The sequence below is a fragment of the Fringilla coelebs genome (assembly GCF_963513975.1).
Source record: "Fringilla coelebs genome assembly, chromosome: 11".
NCBI lineage: Eukaryota > Metazoa > Chordata > Aves > Passeriformes > Fringillidae > Fringilla > Fringilla coelebs.
In genome coordinates, this window is record NC_140037.1 from 12470397 (window position 1) to 12490106 (window position 19710).

General features: G+C 38.6%; 1 protein-coding gene across 1 annotated transcript in view; it reads left to right on the plus strand.

Annotated features, from left to right (window-relative positions):
* The window catches only part of AMMECR1 (AMMECR nuclear protein 1), a gene marked incomplete at its 5' end in the record, with an annotated part of 96273 nt that overhangs the window by 36364 nt on the left and 40199 nt on the right, over window positions 1-19710 (plus strand). The gene's annotated exons all lie outside the window — the stretch shown is intronic.

Genomic DNA, 19710 nt, shown 5'->3' on the forward strand with positions numbered 1-19710 from the left:
TGTCATGTACTTCAGGAGTTCATAAAAACTGATTCTGTAAGTTAGGAGTTTTTTTCTGTCCTTAATGGTTTTCTGGTATTACCAGTTGACTGTCAGATTGCTTAGCTTTGATTATGCTATAGGTATATTTAAAAGGCAAGTGGCTATTTTAAAGAGTAATTATAAATAAGAATAGAAAGAGTAATTATAAGTAAGAGTAGAAAAGTATTAAATACAGTTTTAAGAGGGAGTGGCTGAGAGCTTACTTGTAAAAGTTTATGGTCCTGCTGCTCTCAGGAGAAAGACATCTTGGGTTTGCAAAGCAGGGCAGCCAGAGTGCTTCAAAGTGTGAAAAGAGCTTTCAAAGGAAGATGAGAAGGGCTGGGCTGCTTTAGAGGATCAGAACAATGACTAAAAAGTACAAAATTTGATTGAGGGGAGGTGTGTGTGTATACGTGTGTATTGGTTTTCTGAACACAGTATCTTTTGCTTTTAATAAGAATGGTTGCCAAAATAAAACTCGAGGAAAGGATTCAAATGGCAAACAAAGTATATATTAAGCAGTAATGTTTTTTGGAGTAGTGATACTGGAGACTTTACTGCTTGACTTCAGCCACCTAATAAAATGGATTTTTATTTGCACACCATGTCATGGCAGCAAAGTGTAGGAGTACAGTTTCTATGAAAGGGAATTACAGGGAACTGAACAGACAGCCTCACCCTGAGGTGTCAGGGAAAGTTGTGGCCTCCATGTTCACATTGAAATGTCAGAAGGCTTCAAGTTGATAATTTTGAAACTGTGGTATGTGAAGGACTTTTCAAGCAAAGCTGCAATTTGGTGGGTTGTGTAACTTTTTTTTTTTTTAAAGCAAGACAATAGACTAATAAAGTGATATAGTAGGCGATCATTGCTTCTAGAGCTGGTAACATGGCTGTTTATCAGTGTTTTTATATGATCATCCTGCTGTTCCTCCTCATCTCAGTTTAGGTTTCCCCCATCAGCTGAAGTATGCCCACTGCTACTTGTGTTTTAGGCTTGGATGCCGTTGAGGGAGTGGCAGCCTCTATGGATCTAAAACTGGAAACGATGATCAGAGGAAGTCTGACTTCACACCGTGAGGTGGCACATGGCACCACCTCATGTGTGATCTGGCACTGAGTGCTCTTCATGAGGTGGATGCTGTGCAGTGGCTGTATCTGAGCAAAGTCTGTTGTGTAAATCCATGCTTTAGTTTTCAGTAAACCTTGCTGATCGCACTGAAGACCCACCTTTCCCAGGTTACTGAAAGAAAAATTGGTGCCAACATCCAGCTGCCAGATCTGAGGTTGCAGCCTGAGGTCAGGGAGCAAGATGCCACAATAGTGGAATTGTTCTGCCTTGGAAGAGGTGAAAATTGGAGATCTGGCATCTTGAAGCATTGCAGTGAGAAATCCAAAAAGGAGCAATTTGGACCTCTCTGTTGTTTTCAAGGAATTTACAGTGTTTTTCATAGACCTTTAAAAGCTATCTACCCTTACCTGTGTTGGTTTAAAAAAAAATAGGCAGTAGGATCGTTGAATGTTTAGGTTTTTTGGAGTAAAGATAAATCTTCAGTGATTTGACCTTTAGAAACTTAATTGATTAGCCAATATACTGATTTAATAACAACAAAATAATAGTCATCTTTAGATCAGTGATTTGGTCTGCAGCTGTTTTATATTAGTTAATTCCTAGAATGATTGAATCATGGTTGTATGGGATCTGCTCATAGGTGATGAGTTCGTTTGGGGCTTTTTGGTAGTATGCCAAATACCTGTTTTTAACAAAACTAGAAAATTTATATTAAATTAAACACTACACATATTTTTGTGGCATAGTTGTAGGATAAAGTATTTTCAGAGAACTCCAGGTTCTAATTTTGAAAGTCTATATATATACTTAGCTGGTGTGCAGTGTAGTTGTATTTTGTGTTAGTTTTAGAAATGTCATTTTCAAGGTTAGTTTTGAAGATGTCATTAGCTTTTTGCTTTCAAAAAATGCCTAGTGAACAAAACCAAAACATGAACACACAGATTTTGATGTATCAAAATTAAAATGCACTCTGGTTATTTTCCAGAGTTTTCAGTCAGATAGGATGATTTTTTAAATTCAGCTTTGACATTTGAAGGGATCTCACTGAAGGTTTCTCTACATACTTAAGAGACTGTTTGCGTCTCATGCAGTGTTTGAGAGAGTATTTAATTTTAGAAAGAAGTGTGTAAGCTTTGTTGTAGAAACATTGTAATGTCTTTGAGATTAACTCTGAGTCTTTCAGAATTTTATTTTTCTTTAGTCTTGTTAGTATTGAATAGCTGATTTCTCATACAGTGTATTTGTGTCCTGCAAGCCACTTGAGTGACATTATAGAACTGGAGTGCAGTTTCCCAGTCTGACTTCACTCACATACCAAGACTACTGCGGGCATAATTAATGCTCTGACTATAGTTTGCTTGGGGAAGTAATGCGGGTTAAATGCAGCTTTTGGATGAGACTCCATGTCCAGGGCAAACATCCTCATACATGTGGCCCTTACCCTCCCTTGAACTACTTGAATTGATCAATGCATGCTGGCTGTGCTGTTTTTGCTTGATAAGTCAGCAGCAGATACTCTGCTGCTTTTTGTTAGGTTATTTTTTTGCTGAGTTTTAAGACTTTTTTGCTGAGTCTTTTAGCATGCTAAATGCCAGAGCTGGCTTAAGGGATAGGATCTTCCCGTGTGGTCTGGGGAAAGATGGGACCCTTGCAACCAGCCAGTGTTAATTTTAGGCTGACAAGAACTGTAGCTTAAGCTGTTTTAAGTTGTTCAAGTTGGATTTGTCTTCTGCTCTGAGAATGTAAATGTTCTCCTGGTTGACACTGTAAGCCCACTGCTCTACGCAGCAGTGCTAAAGATTGCAGTGAAGGGAATTTTTTTTTTTTTTGTGGACTCATTTCAGTAACTTTTTCCCGCTTTTGACACATTGAGCAGGTAGGTTGGTGCCTGCAAGTACATCCAGAAGCTGTGGAAGAAAAACCAATCATATAACAGATTTCCTTTTGTGATTCTGCTGTTAACAGCATTGCCACTTGTTTGCCCTACATCTAATTCCCCAGTCATCAGAGCAAAGCTTACAGGCTAGAATATAAGACTAAACAGGGATTTTTTTTTTCCCCTTATTGAGTTCATTTGGGTACATCACAGTGCTTTTATGTACATAGTTGCAAACATTGCAATGTACAGCAACCTTTGCCTTGTGATTTTAAGCTAGTGAAGGAGCCTGCAATATGTAGCAGAACCATGTGCAGGCTGTCACAGAAAGTCTTGAGCCCATTTTGGGTGGCTGAGGATTACATTTACAAGTAGGTTTGGTTTTTTTAATTCAGAATAGTCCTGATGGATTGCTTCCACAGGGCTATCTGGTGTTTAGCCCAGTAACTCAATGGATCCAGCAGTTGGGTGCTCTAATTCAGAGGGATATATAAGTTGGCACCAGCGTGGGGGAGAAGTATTGTGGCCTTGGTAGGATTTTCTCTCAGAGAAGCTGTGTGTACTCTTTCCAGCAGACTGGTTGTCTGTGCTCAGTGATCTGATCTGCTGCTACTTTGCTGGGATGGAAATTGTGTTTGATTTTCTGTAGTGTCAGTCCCTTTAGAGTCTTTAGTGTGCTCTGGAATTACACTGGCAACCTGTTGCCCAGCAGTTCCTCAGTGTCAGGTTTGGAACTGTCCTGTGCTGGCCCACTGAACTATGTCTGACTTGTCTGTTCAGACAAATGCTTCCCCTGTACTTAATTAAAATTTACCTCATCCCTCTGACCTATATACTATGAACATACGTGTGAATGTCTCCCCAGTTGCTTCACTGGTAAATACTGGGAATAGTGTTCTACTGAGCTTCTCTACACTGGTGTTGTCAATCCTCTGTCCTTTTCTCAGTTTGGTCTGCCGGTGACCCCACTGGTTTTTCTAGTTGGTTTCCTGCTTTTGATGTAGTGAAGTAACTTTGTAAGGTGCTACCCAAACATATTAAGTTCTATTTCCTGTTTATTTTGACCTACCATGTATATTCTAATCTCTTCTGTTCTCAATAAAAGCTGACTTCTCAGATTTGCTTCCTAACTTCCCCATTTTATCGTGCCGTATGTAGGCTTTTATTGCAGGGGCTGATGTATTCCTTTGACTGCTTTTGTTTTCCTTCCAACTGTGAGGAGTTTTTACTTGATCTCCTAATGCAGAATTTTGTCTGCTTTTTTTTTGTAATTTTTTCCCCTCTCTTCAGGGTTGTGTGGTTTTGGGTTAGTCTTTTTGTTTGGGTTATTTTTGAGGGGAGACAGGTTTGAGAGGATTGCTAATTACTTTTTTTTACACTGTTCCCTTAACATTAATTATCCATGTGCCAATAGTTTTTTGTGTCACTGTATTCACCTGTGATGTCGAAATACAATTGCATTGCAGGCACAGTTACATAGCAGCGTTCTTATCCTTTAACTAGGTCTTGTGTACTGCTAAAAACTAAGCCAAAAATTGGATCTTTTCAGGTAAGTCCTAGCACTAATTTTCAAGGCAGAAATCATTATTTGGGGGAAAAAAAATCTGCGTGCCATTCTAATGAGTCACAGGCTTCACTTTACATCAGATTTCAGTTGCCCATTGTTATTACCTTTCTTGAAGTTGAAGCTCTGTAACCTTCCTGAACTGGTAGATCATGCATGCATTGTTATTACTTGATTGTATGACTTCTAGCATAAGAAGTTAATTGGACTTCTCTCCTGTAACACTTTATGCCATTAAATGTTTATTTAACCTTCACAGACTGTGTCATTCCCCACCTGCCTGTTGTTTGTTGCTCCTGTTGGAATTGCTGAGTAAGCTGGCAGGCTCTCAGCATCCTGTTTTGGTTTGTCCTCCTTCCACCAGATTGTGGAGATCCTTGTTACTTTGAGGGTGTCAGGTGAGGCCAGGTATTTGGGCTTCCCATGTGTTACTTATGAAATTTCTAGCAGTAGTGTAGAAGTGTTTGTAAGTTCCAAAACTCTTATTAGCATGCCAGTCTGGCTGACTCTGGCATGACTAATGTGCATGCTTAACAAGTTCTTCCTGTTCCCATCATGCCTGAATCCTTGCTGTCTGTATCACTGACTTCCTTTCTCAGCCTCACATGAGCATCTGACAGCACTCAAGAAAGTAAAACCATGGAAATCCTGAGTGTAATGCTTCTGTCCATCAACCTGAGTTTACTTTCCAGAGAATCTATCCTGTGATTCCATACACTGCTGTTACTAATGTGGATTCAGTGGACTACTGGGTTGTTTGGTTGGCTGGTTTGGGGTTTTTTGTTTTGGTTTGTTTGTTGGTTTTCTGCTGAATCACCAAGTAGTCAGTAGTCAGTGAAGAAGCCCTGTGAGTTTGCTGCCTTTCCATCTGCTGGCTGCTGTGCTAGCAGTTGTCAGATGTCACAGATACAGCAAGCTGTGTGTCAAGTAAAATCATCTGATAACCACACCTGCTTCTTCCCACTCCTAAGTCTGCCTACTCCAAGAAGGATTCCTGTGTCAACAGGAAGCAGAGGGTGGATTGCTCCAGAGATTAACTGATCCATCCTAGGTCCAAATGAATGCTAGAGATGGCAGAAGGCATGATGAAGCATGGAAGAGAAAACAAGTAGGCAACACGAGAGCCTTTTTCAATGGTATTGGTTGTTATCTATTATAAAACTTCAGTGAGGTTCATATGAGGTAGTGGGCTTTTTGAAACTTTTTAGTTTTGTTTCCTCATAATGAAGGCATATCCCTAAAATTGTCCATCTTCAAATAGGACAAAAAAGGCATTTTTGGGAAGCAAAATTGCAGACAGCATCCCTGTACTTCTGTGAATTTGTGTTTGGTAAAAGACTGTGAAAGAACTGATGTTCCCAGTGAGGATCTGCTTTATTAGTGTCCCAGGGACTGTCAGTGGAAAATTGTGCTGGAAGAATGTAACAACAGGGAAAGCCTGTAAAGATGCTTCTGTATCCTCCAGTAATTTTCTTTACTAGAGCTGGTGTGTTTGTGTTTATGGGTTGTCTAATTGTATGGCTGGTGATAGAATGTGTAACCAGTATACTTGCTCAGAAAATGGTGCTCTGTTATCTTGGATGTCTGAAAGTTACTAAGTCGTGTATATTGCCTGCTTAAATTTGTAGCCTCTGTACTGGCTCTGTGTATTACTGCATCTTTGTGTCACTAACTGCAGTGTGTTCCCTTCCAAAGGGATCAATGACCAGTCACCTGGCTTATTGCTAACACACCTCTCTGTTGCCTGAGTGCTTAGCGTGTTCTTTTTCAAGGTTAGCATGGTCATGTTTACCTCATGACCAGTTTTGTTCTGCCTTGTGTGTTGCATAATCTGCTAAAGCAGTGTGTCTGAAAGCTCCTCTGCTTTTTCCAGCAGTATAGTCTGTCCTCATGAAAGTAATTACCTCTCTTTAATAATCTTACTGCTGTTTCCTGTTGTTTAAGCTGTACTGCATGTGTTTCTTCTTGTGAGATGCAAATGTAAGTAGTGATCTCATTGCCATTTTTACTGCCCCTTTTGCCTTTCCTCTTTTTGAGCTGACATCCCTGTGCGTGCCCCCACACAGTGAAACAGAGGAAACATACTTTGTCCAGGCTAAACTGGCAAAAAGGAGAGAGATATTTTTAACCAGATCAGTTCTCCTATCACAAGTGTTCATTGCAGAGCAAGAGAGTATATGGCTGTCTGGGGATGGGAGGTTACAGTGAGTCTGTATTTATTTAAACAACATCTCTGGACTTCACTGTTACTCATATCCTTGATGCAATCATTAGTGATTTAAGGGGTGGGAAGACAATGAGAGATCATCCAGTGCATCTGAAAGCATATCCTGTGTTCTATACCTATGCTGACTGAGAGATGGCTGTCTTCCTTAAAAGCATCCCATTTCCATAGATTTTCAAACCAGGGAGAACTCTGTGATTTTTGAATCATCTTTGTCCGTCTTAAAAGTGCTGTCTTTTGTTACACCTTTATCAAAAATACCAATTCCATTTGGCTCTAATTCCATCCCTGTATTTACACTATCTTAAAAGTGTCATCTCATTGCTTAAATTACATGGCTAAGTTCTATACAAGCAGTGCAGTCTAGAATGCATTGATTCAATAGTAATTAATTTATTCCAGCTGTTGAGTAAGTGAAGTCTGAATTAGATCTTCTGAGGCTTGTTTTTTTGCTCCTCTTGCATTATTTTAAGCTTCTTGAAACCACTTCCAAAATTATTGAATGTTTACTAAATTTTTAAAGTTAAATGTTTGGAAAATAAATTCTAAAAACCTGAAAGTAAGCGCTAAGGTATCTTCTTGTTTGCTTCCTTGTGTATCAAGCCTCTTGCAAGCTACTGTTACACAGTGGATTTAAAAATATGTAATTTAAAATAAGAAGGAGCAACGATTTTTAAAGGAATAATTTTGAATGTTTGGCTGAACTGCAGTCTCTCCTGTCAGCTGACACCTTGGCATATAAGTTTTGTAATATATTATTGCTCTAAAAAAATCCTGTGTAGTTTCAATTTTTTCCTTAGGTTTCTTTAAATGTTTCTCAATCCTTTGAACCAAGGTCCACTTAAGCAGAAAAGTCCTGTGTGTTAATTTCTCACTGGCTTGGCAAACTCTTAAGTTATTGGCATAAATTGTTTGTTCGTCTGTTTATGTTGTGCCCTTAGGTGCTTCTGTCTCAGCATGCATCATGTATTTGGCAACTAACAGAAAGCATTTTAAAGGTCCAAATGGATGCCTTTCTGACTATACCTAGTGTCTTGTTTGTATAAAGTGTCTGAACTTAATTAAGAAAGTTATTTTCCAGAACAAATTGCATACATTGCATCGCCTTTTTCTACTCACTGATCTAATATTTTGAATGAAGAGTGTGTCACAGATAGATGAAATTCATTAAAACAGAAGTTATGATTAGTCTGTAGCAGGAGAATCCCAGATATATCTCTAATAAAATTTTGCATGACCTTATATTCACTGTGAATCCTGATTTTCCATTAATGGCTTGAGTAACTCCTTCAAGTAATATTTCAGCAGAACAAAAAAAAACCAGTTTATAAAATCCAGTGGTCACTGGCAATTTGGGTAAAACTGGCAAGTCTAATCAGAGTGAAAAATTCAGTATCTTCACTGGCAATGAGAACAGACTCTCTTTTAAGGTGGTCTGTGTAGACTCTGAAGGTAGGAGTAATTTGTTAAGGTGCTGTCTGAACTCTATGCAAAACAATGTTTGCTAGCTCCTGGTTTGTAGTAAATAATGCAGCAACTACTCATGAGCATGGAATTGTTTTCCCTCTTAAAAGAATGGAAATAATGCTGTGGCACAAAGCTTGCAGACTTTTAGTGCTTGGAGAATGCTTTTTCTCTATCAAATTTCAAAACTGATTTTATGCCTGCATCATTCTGCTAGTGATAGAAGGGGAAACATTATACCAGTGCCTCAAAACTAATGTTTGCTGCATATTTGCTAGTGACTTCAAAGGAAATAAAATTATAGGAGCTGGAGCTATTCTTACCAGATTTCTTTAGCACAGTCTTTTATGGGATAGAAGTTCTGGGGATCTTACACAGCTTTCTAAAACATGTTTCATGTGGTGTTCTTAAAACATGTGGGTTTGGATACATTCATGGAATTTTAGAAAAGTTTTCAGCTGAATCCTTTCAAAGTATTAATTGTGAAAAAGTTACTATGGAAAGGAAAATACTTCCAGTGGAATTATTTTATCTCAATTCCAGTCTGTACCTAGAGTGATCACAAACTATACCTGAGATGGTCCTGAAATTGCTTCAACTTTGACTTGCAAAGCATCCAGTTATGTTATTAGACTGACTATTCAGCCCCCTTTAAAATGCTTTTCTTTGACATGACTATCTCTAATTCAGGACTATTTGGTCCTTCTGGAAAGGAGACTCCATAGTGTTGCTTTGGATAAGTAGTGCCAGTCCTTGATAAGTTGAAGACTTCGTTAGTTTGTGAATGGGTAACATGTGTTTGAGCTCATTTTTAGATATAAGAGCTGCTTGTGGTTTGAAGTTGCCCACTTTCTTTGAAACTTGGGTGGGGAGGTGACTTTGGCTGGAATCTATCTACCTTGAAAAACTTCACATGTAGTCAGTTTCTTGATAAGTGTTTTTCTAATGTTTCTATTGAGAGCTACCTATGGGAACATAAAATAGTGTCATGTTTCCTGAGGAATGAGAGAGGTGGAAATACCAGCTTTGCTTTGTGAATAGTTTAAACACAAACTCCTGGTTTGTTAAGAAAATCTGAAGTCAGTTCGATTTAATTAAAAGGAGTATAATGGATGACTACTCATAAAGATATCGAGGAAACAAAAGTATATTTCTTCAGAACATTTTATAATGTCCCATAGAAAGTCATAATTAGGTGACTGAAGATTCTGAAGTAATAATTTTAATAATTTGTAATGACACTGAATTGATTTATGAACTTCATAAAGTCTGATTTTTCTGCTCTGGTTCATAATTGTGCAATTGAGGAAAAAGAATTGCTTAAGTAGGTCAGAGCATAAATGTGAAGAGTTCTATAATGTGTATATATGTTGTTACATAATTTTATTAAATATTGCAAATTATGGTGCCTTAATAACCTGGAATGTGGTGACACTTGTTCTTGGGTGCTTTTGACAGTAGAGCAGAATTTTATCTGGAGATACAGTCCTTACCCTGGATGTGTTTAATAAGCATGTGTACTGTCTGGAAAGATTAGGCATTACTTTGGTAAGAGAAGTTCCGAAGAACCTGAAAGTCTGCATTTCAAAATTCAAACCCCACTTTCTCATAACCTTTTGCTGATTTTTGTGAGAACATGCTGAATGCTCCAGAAGTTTTAATCAAAATGAAGGTTCCAGAATTTATGAAGCAAATAGAGACTTATTTTGTGAGAGTTGAGGACTTTCTCCCTGACTTGTAATGGGCATGTGGAGTGCAGGAGTGCAATAACTTGAGGATTACATGATTTCTTCGCACACCCCCCCCTCCCCCCCCCCCTTTTTAAAAACTGGCTGCAAAGGGAGATTTAAGTATGAAAAAGATGGAGGGAGGACAGAAATGGAAGAGGAAATGAAAGGAGTAGAGGTAGGGAAAGAAAGCCCAAAACCACATGAATACAGAAATGAGCACAATGAGCAGAAGAACGAGTTTTGAAATGTAATGAGTTTAGAGTATGATGGAGGCAGGAGTACATGTTTATTCTGTAATACCTTGTCACATCTCAAATTGTGTGAGGGTGATAATGTTCATCAGAGGAATATTGCATGTTAATGGCTTTGTTACAAAACAGTGTACAGTTCAGCAATTCCTGATCTAGTGCTTAATAAGAGCCAGAATCATCTAGGCCAATTGCAGAGCCATTCTATCTGTTCTCCCACATATGGCACTGTGCTGCTCAGATAAATATGCTCGCCTGGAAATAGTCAAGGGATGTCTGTCTTCAAGCTGCATTGCTCCAGACCTGTGCTGAGAGACTTGAAGGCACCTTTAATGAAAAGAATATTTATGGAACAATAAGCCTTTTTCAAAAGCAAAGCTGATTAATTACTGTCTTTTAATTTTTTGGTGTTGACATTGAGATGGTTGGTTGGTTTTGAGAAGCAGGTTTCTCCTGCTTCTCCTGTATGTTTATCCTGCTGGTCAGGACTTGGATAGGATTAGCAGAAGTTTACAAGATCTAAGGCTAAACCTGGCTAGTTAGAAGTAAATATGGAAGAGCAAGGGATTATGGTGTGCATGACCACAGAAAGTACTGTGAAATGCCCTGGTGAGGAGCCTTGGCATCACAAGTGCTGTGATGTAAAGAGGCTGTAACCCTTTGTCCCATTCTGGTAGCTCTAGTCTACATTGTTAGCTTCTGTTGCTTAAAACTGAGACATGTTCTACATCACATTCAGAGGAAGGTGAAAAACTCGTTCCCCACAGCTCCTTCACTTCTGTAGTCTTTTGAGGAGCATTGAACTTTATATTTTATTCTTCCTTGCTTTTCGATTCCTCCTATCTACTCTCTAATCCTGTCTTCCCCTCCCTGTTTTGTGTGGGTGCCGGCTTCATGCCACTGTTCTTCATCATTGCAAAGAGTATTTTCAGTTTGAAATGACTAATGGTTTCCCTGTTGCATGGATGATTCTGACAAGAAGTAGTAAACATAAAGGCTGAGCTATCATTAATGTTGCTAAGATCAGCAGCCAAGAAGCTGGAATAACCTTGTGATACTGCATTGACTAATACTTGGGTCATACTTGGAAAGCTTTCTTCACAGCTGTATGGGTTAGAGATATTTCTAAGGCTTAGTTTATTTTTTTTTAATGTTTTAATGTCTCAGTTAAATAACATAGACATATCTATATGTATACCTTCTGGCCTAATTACAGAGGATCTCTGTTGGATGCTTATTTTAACTTGATATTAATTTCTTGGAGATACAAATGGCTTTAGTGGCTAAAGTACAGCCCTAGGCTTTGATGCTCTAAAGATACTCAATTCTACATTACTTCAGTTAATGGTTTAGCATCTTTCCAGATGTATAAACCTGATACCTGCTGATTGAGGTATAAAACAGTTTGATGATCTTGGAGTTTGTGGTAGAAAAGAGCTGTGGTTGGAACATTAAGGGTTGTAATTTGAAGCAGACTGAGCTGATGAACTGGTGTTTCTTCTTGGTTAGTATGTGCATACTCAGCTGTGTGACACATCAGTCCCTTGTACAAACACAGTTTGTACCCAGTTGAAATTGTAATGTTGGGAATTTGGGGAAGATAAACATTCCATTTTAGAGGATAATTCAAGTGTCTTACCTTAAAACAAGTTATATTGGCCTGAAGATTTATCAGTAACTCTGAGCAATGAAGTGGGTAATGAATTCACCTCTAAGGAAGATGCCATCCTGAGGAATTTCCAGGTGCGCTGTGACCTGTAGGACTGCAGACCTTAAGTGACTGTACTGCCCTGAGAAATATCACTGTGGAGAATGTCATGATTTTGAAGGTTTTCTTGAAAGTGCAGTCTGAGGAACTGTAGATATTCAAACCTTTTTTTAGCAATGCTTAATAAGCTATGCATAAACAGAATTGTGTGATTTCTGAGGCACTCTGGGTTTTGTTACATGTAGTTATGTATTTTAGCAAAGTGAACAGCAAACTTAGGAACATATGTCATAGAACTCAATTTGTTTCATGAACTTGAGGGGTTGTCTTCTGAGAGTTAAAGGGAGAAGGTATGAAATAATGACTTTTTAATTTGTTTTTGATGTTTTGTTGGTCATGTCTGACTGAACATTCAGTCTGAATATACCTAAAATTTCTTTTAATCCCCCTATAAATTGTTGCTTGTACCCTCTCTTAAGTGGCATGCTGCCCGTGTTGCCTGAGCTCGTGTAATAGAGAGTACAAGAATAGCAGCTCTTATGCTGCAGCTGAAGGAGCAGACACAGATTCTAGCTGTATTTGTGAATTTATGTCCTTTTTTGTCCATTTTAATGTGACCTTAATTAAGGTGTTGTAGGTTCACTTTAGAAAATGACCTGTGAGGCAGCAGTCCTTTTATTTTTAACCCTGATTATACTCTTGTTCAAACTAGATATTCTTAAAATAGTAGCTGCTTTCTGACCTTCCTTAAGATTAGCTGCTTAGATAAGCAGAACTTACTAACAAATTCACACCTAGCAGCTCAGGTTTGAGGCTGATCTCTCTAGGGCACATGATCATTTCAGGAAAATCACCAAATATACTAAGGGGTTTACATGCCTAAAGAAATCAACCTCTAAATGTTGATTTCTGAAATACAGTAGTTGGAAGAGTTGCTCATTTAGTCCTGAGAATGACTGAAAGAATATGCTGTACTCTCAGAAGTAATTAATAACCATTTCAGTGATTGTATAGTATTTTAAATTCAAAAATTGCAATTCTGACTTCTGAAGCCAGTAGGTTGTGATTGTCTTTGGAACATCATGCATTGGCAGTAATGAACCTTCATTGACTAAATTTGTTGGAGTAGTGCAATGCAGACTGTTTTTAAGATGTTCAGCATGTATCCCACATGAAAGAAAAATGTTGTCATGGAATATATTTCCTTCTGTTTGGGGAAATCTATGCTCCAGTCTTCGTGGATTTTGCTGGAAAAAAATTTGCTCTCCTAGAAAGTTGAGGTTTCTTATGTATATGTGATTTGACACAGGCAGGGAATGGGAATGGATTTGAGACTTTACTCAGTAGCTCATTTTTTTGATTGTGTAAAACTAGTCAAGCAAATTGTGCTGTTAACAGCTAGTGTCAAAATATGTGTTAAGTGTCATTGTAGTGAGAAAACCCCAACTTCTTTTTTGCAGCTAGCCCAAAAGGCTCTTTAGAACCTTTCAGAACAGGAAAAATTGACTTTCAGAACAGGAAAAATATAATATATGGATTTCTCTAAATTTTCACTTTAGAATGTTTTTTGGACTTGAGATGAAGAAGCTGGTTTCTGTTCTGGATTCAGAAAAAGTTGAATAGCCCCTTGAACCTCTATTGAGTCTTCTGTTCCTTGAAGCAATAAATTATTTTTTCTGATCCTTGAAATATGGTTAATATTACATATCTCTCTTTCTCTGCTCAATTCTGCAATAGTGCTACATGGAAGGAAATATACAGAACTATAATAATAAGACTGTGGGGTTTTCAGATTGTTTTTGACTATGGGATTTGTAATGATAGTTCTCTCCCACAGTTTTACACACAGTTTCATGTGTAAATTGTCCCTTTGTTCTCTTACCTTGCATCATACAAAATTAGAAAAGGAGTCTGCAGTGAACATCAGGAGGCCATTTGATCTTTTCTCTTGTTAAAGGAGGGAATCAAATATATTTACAGCTTTCCTGACAGTGGCCAGTTTTTGGAGGCCTTTGAGGATACACTGATGATGGCAGCTGTACATCCTGCAAGGCAGTCAATTCATGTTTCTTACCATTAGGACTTTCTTTGATTTGAATATCTTACAGTGTGGGTTTCTTAGAATCTTCTGTTGCCGGATATTTATTCCCCTAAGTTTCTGAGTAGCTGGCAAACAATTTCATTGTCTTACTCTTTCTTCTCATAAATGATTTTGTGAGCAGAGTGGGGGTTTTCCCTTTATACTCATTTATATTCATACATTGCAAATTGATTGTCTTAGTTGTGCCTCTTCTTGTGCGTTGCTGTTTTTCCCTCTGTCTTCTCCAGTTTTTCCGAGTAGATGTGTTGCTGTGATTGTCAGTCTTTATGTACTTGAGCCTTTTTCCTTTGAGGAAGGAACTTTGGGCTCCTGTGAGGAGCTATTGACTTCCTTTTGTTGCTTCTCTCAGCTTCTGGAAAACTGTATGTATTAATTGTCTGCATTTACCAAATTCTATCTTTATAAATGTGGATGGAAGGCTGTTGCTGTTCTCTTATTCTCCTGTGGAGATTCATGAACTCCTGTCTTGACTTTTTTGCATCTTTGCAGACTTTTTCTGGAATATACCTGGTGAGCTAAAATGTCCTTGCCCCACTTTGTGTGCTTATATGATGATAACTGTTTGAGAAAGACAACAGATGTTTTTGCAGTTGTTGACCAGCTCTGTAGTTTTATCCACCAAGTTTCCCCTTTCATCACAAACTAGGTACTTCCAGCATACCTCAGAGGTCTGCAGGTGCCCTTGATAAAGCTGTTGGGGGAGGTGTGCTGCCTCCTTCACTCCTGAGCTGTATTCTCTGATATTGAGTAATGAGAGTTAATTCATGGAATTGTGACAGCTGGAAATGTCCCAGCCTGGAGAGTGCTGGAGTTGAGTGCATCAGTTACAGGAGGGAGGCTGCTCTCTCTGCTTCCAGACAGGGCTGGCACTGCACCTGTACAGGAGGGCTCACAGCAGACTATCCCAGTGACAGACTTGAATTCCTTTTCCTCCAGATGCTTCTAGTTGGAAACAGTATTTTATGTGAAGGTTTAGTGTTATTAGAAGGTGTAGCATGATCACAAATAAGACAGAGTAAGCTTCATGTCAAAGAATATAAATCCTAAAATTTCTGAAACTGGGGGCAATAGCTCATTCACTTGTGTGAAACAAAAAGGAAAATGCTGGCAGTGCACTTCGCTTGTTCCCAGTGCTCCCTGGGAGTGTCAGAGCTTGGAGATCCTCAGAGCTGAAGTGGAAGCACTCTGGTCTTACAAAGGGATGAGTGTGCAGCTTTTCCAAGTGTCAGCTCCTACAGCTCTGGGTGTCAAGTAACATGAGGGCTGTAGAGGCTGTCTTACCTTCTGTGGTTATAAGAGGTAGTGGTTAAATAACTGTAATTAAAGTGTCTGTCTAAAAATCATTTTACCTCCCAGTTCATCAAGTTAAATCCTTTTCACTTCAAAGTACCCCAAGTTTTTTATTACTTGGAAGTCTTCAAATGAAACAAACATTTCTCACTCATATTTTATGAAAGTAAAGAAATATTCTTTGTCTGTTACCCTTTCTTTCCCCTGTTCTTCTCACCTTCCTCCCCTTTTTTTTCTCCATATCCACAACAAGGAAGAGAATTTTTTTATACTGGTGGTGCCAGGACAAGACAAGTTTATTCATGGTTCTTGCTTTCTCTCCCACAGCCGAACTTAAAGGATCCCTTCACTTTTTTGGTAAATAAGAGGCAGCTTGTATCTAGTTATGCTTTATATTGAAAGAAGTTATTTTTAACAGTGCATTCTGCGTGATGTCAGTGTAAATTATTGGCATGATGACTCTTAACTGTGGTAGCTGACTGATTGCTAAAATAGCTTGCAGACTTCTGCTTTCAGTCTAAATATTTTCAGTAACATATAGCAACAGGTGAGTAATTGGTTTGGTAATTTTGACTGTGAAGCCTCACCAATGCCCTAAGCACACTTTTTAAGCGTGATGTATCAGAGACTGTTCCTTTCAGTGTTTAGATACCTTGTGGCCTCCATGGGGATTGTTCAGTTCTCAGGAGTTGTAACAGATTAATGCTCAGGTGAAGTATAGGGCTGTTCTAGGTTTTCATTAATGAGAGGGGTATAATAGTAGCTGGAGTCTGACATGGGCAGTAATGATTGGGTGACCCAAGCACCTGGGCTACAGTCACACATTTTCTGGCTTGCCTTTAAGGTCATTGTTCGGGATGTTGGGTGTGTTTTAGAATCTGACAAGGAGACAGACTGTGTATGTATGCCCTTTGGAAGTAATATCAGTTTAAACTCAACTGTGTTGCAGTGGTCTCTTTAATTCAGTATTGCCACTGAAAGGAAAAAACAATATACATGATCAGCTGGTTTTCATGGGGTAGTGCCTGACAACCTCTATAGCAAATATCTGAAACAGTTCCTGCTAGTTAAAGCTGGGCAAGACTTTTTGATAGATAGCAAGTCATGCAATGTCTGGATGATGAGTTTATAGTCTTCAGGTTGCTTGTGAATTTGCTGTGGCACCTGTAAATAGTTTTGGATAGAAATACTTTTTCAGTGTCTGGCTCTCAAACAAAAAAATCAAAATGTAGATCTTTATGAAAGAAGATTGATTGATTGTCATGTTTACAGGGGCTTCAGAGGGTCTGGATTTGTTCTCTTCTTCTGTTCCCTTATGGTTTGAAACATCTTCCACTATCTTTCAGCTACTGATACTTGGTGGTGCTCTGCAAAACTCCTGTTAACACTGTCAGTAGCATGTTAGAGGTTCCTGACACCACAATGAGAAGCTGAACAAATAAATTTCCGAGTCTGGTGGTTCAAGATAGCTCACTCCCAAGCTTGGAGCTGTTTTGCTTTTATGCTTAATCCTTAAGTAAGAGAACTGCTTAAGGCTGATTATTAGAGCAGTTTCCAGGAAAGTGCAAAGTCTGGTTTTGTGAATGTTTTTTTTTAAACTAACAAACAACAACATCTGCAGCTTTCTGACTACATCAAGAGGGAACCAGAAAGGTGAGAGTACTCCACCCAGTATGCTCTTTGATTCCTGCGGGACATGTGGCTTCAAACTTCTTCAGGCAAAAAGAAGACTGATCTCCAGGATGCCATGCATATCCTTGCTCTACATCATTGGATAACAAGGAATCCAAGCATCTGCCATCTTTCCTGCTTACTAAGGATTTTTAGATCTAGCAATGTGTTGCTCAAAAAACTCTTTTCTTTATTTTAAGAAAAACGGGTAACAGATGAAATTTTTTTTCCGGTTGAAAATGAACCAATTTACTTAGCTGCTTTTGACACCAGTATCTGTGGAGTTGGGGCCTTTAGCTTTAAATTTGCAGTTATGTCAGATAGCAAGTTTATTTGTGGGTTATTGGCTTTAGAACACAAGGAAAGAATTGCAGCCATGAGGAAGAGATGCTGGCAGCTGAAGCCAAGGATGCCAATAAAAAGCAAAACAACATCACTAGTTAGAAGAATACTCTTTTCTCTCCATAGCTTGTCTAGCTTCTCTGAGCAGGTTTTCTATGGTCTTTGTTTAGTGTAAGACTAGAAATGCTCTCTGAAGATTTTGTATTAGGCTGTAAGAGCTAGTACTAAAAAGTAGCAGTCAGTGTTCCTAGTTCAGAGATGGAAGCATTGATTCAGGTGCAAGACCTTCCTCTGTAATTCTGTCTGCAGTTCCAAACATGGATGTTCAAGAAGGCAAATTTAAACTGGAAAAAAGTGTAGAGAAGAGATGTGATGGTTAGAATGGAAAGGTCCCCTTTGAGAGGAAACTGAATGAGCACATCCGCCTCAGCTCAGCAAAGTGAAGTGTGAAGAGGCATTTGAATTATTTCTATAAATATTTTGGGGAATAATAACCAGGAAGGGAAAGAACTATTTAAACTAAAGGACAATGTTGGCACAAGAATAGATAGGTACAAGCTGGCTGGGAAAACATTTTGGCAGGAAATTGGAATGTTTCCAGAGGTTCTGAACTTCAGCAAGGTTTTGAGGCAAGCTTCAGATTTTTCATTTTGGGGATTTTGTCTCCATTATTTCTATTGCTGATAGTAGAATGTGGATCATTTATGAACAGAATTATATCATTATTCCGTACAATAGCAGGAGCCCTGAAGGTATCTTTCAGCCTTATTTCTTGAATTTTAAGAGTTAGAATCCTCTTGAGTCACTGACTGTTCTGAACCTGTGGTCCATATTACACTTTGAAGGCATCTGTGATGGTAATAGGGTAATTCTGTTCAGTAGGCTTAGATTTCCTGTGTAGACATCTTCATACCTTTAGTGGCTCCTGGGGAGCAATACAGAAGTTGAAAGGTTGGAAAAACATCCTTCGTCAGGCTTTGTGCTGTATGGTAATAATGGCTACCAGTGGTGGTTCATTTACCCAACTCAGTCAGAACAATATGTTTATTCTCCTACTACCAGTAGTACAAAAATATATGTATATGACTTTTACATTTTGTCTTGTACTCATTGACAAGGACCTTCAAAGTGTACGCAAATGTTTCAGTGCTGTTTGACTGACAGTGAAGTTCTCTGGTCTTCTCTTTTCCTTTTAAAGTAGCAGGAATGCTGCACCTTAGAAGAAATTCAGTTTTTACAGGAAAGTAAATATGTATATGTTTCCCTGAATTACAGCCCTCCACTAAGTGTATTACAGCTAATAAATCTCATGATCCAAAGATAAAGGTCAAGAGAATAATCCTCAAGTCCATTTTGAGTCTTACTCATGCTTATTTCTGTTCAAGGGGTGAGACTGGTTTCAGTGCCATTACGATCTAATAATTTTGTTGGTACCATTAAGGGTGACTGGGATACCTTTCTTGAAAATGTAGTAAAATGCCAGTTGTTGATCTGAATGGAAAATAGTGCAACATTTTATTAAATGTTTGGTAATGAGCCCTTTTGGCTTTATGCTTTTCAGTACTTACGAAACAACTCTTTTAAAAGGGAGCGGGAGTGGCAGTAAAAAAGAAATAAAAGGAAATCCAAAAGAAAACTATGACTTCAGCTTCCTCTTTTATTCATTGTCATTGAAAGAAGGGAACTTGTCCAGCTCCGTCAAGTAAGGAGGAAGTTGCTGTACCAGCAGGTGATAACAGGTTTTAGCAAGTTAGGAGAGGACTGGATGCTGCTGTGTTAGTGCTGCAGACCGAGGCATATCCTTTTCTGCCATCGCAGGACAAGTATCTTGTGCCACATCAGACAAAGGAGATGACATGGAAGGAGAAAAGCGATATGGGCTGTTTCTTGAGAGTCCCAAAGTGTACCCATCCCTATGTATGGCCCCCCGGACAGTTTCACCCATCCTACGCTGTCCAGTGGTGCAGTGACTGATCTCATATAATACAGTGCACTATTCTCTATGTAATGTACTTTGATTTTTCACCTTTCTAGAAAAAGAGTAAATTTTACATGCTTTTCTTCTTGAAACATCTGTGTTCATCTCAGTATTAGAAATCTTTGTGAGGGTTGGTATCCAGATGCCATGTGCACTCCCTTGAGAAATTCAAATTAGTGCAGTTTTCTCTTGCTTGTGTATTGATTAATGCAGTTCTCTAGAACTGAAAGGAAAGGTTTGGTCCCCAAGACTGTATGGTTCTCCTCTTTCTGATTAATTTAGTGTATGAATTGGTTTGTTATTAGTATTTCTTTGAAGCTATCGTGGTCATGTGTGCAACCTATTCTGGGTCTACTTTGCTCTACTTTGGGTCATTTTTGATATTTCTAAATGCTAGCTTGGGATTCATGGAGAAAATATCCTT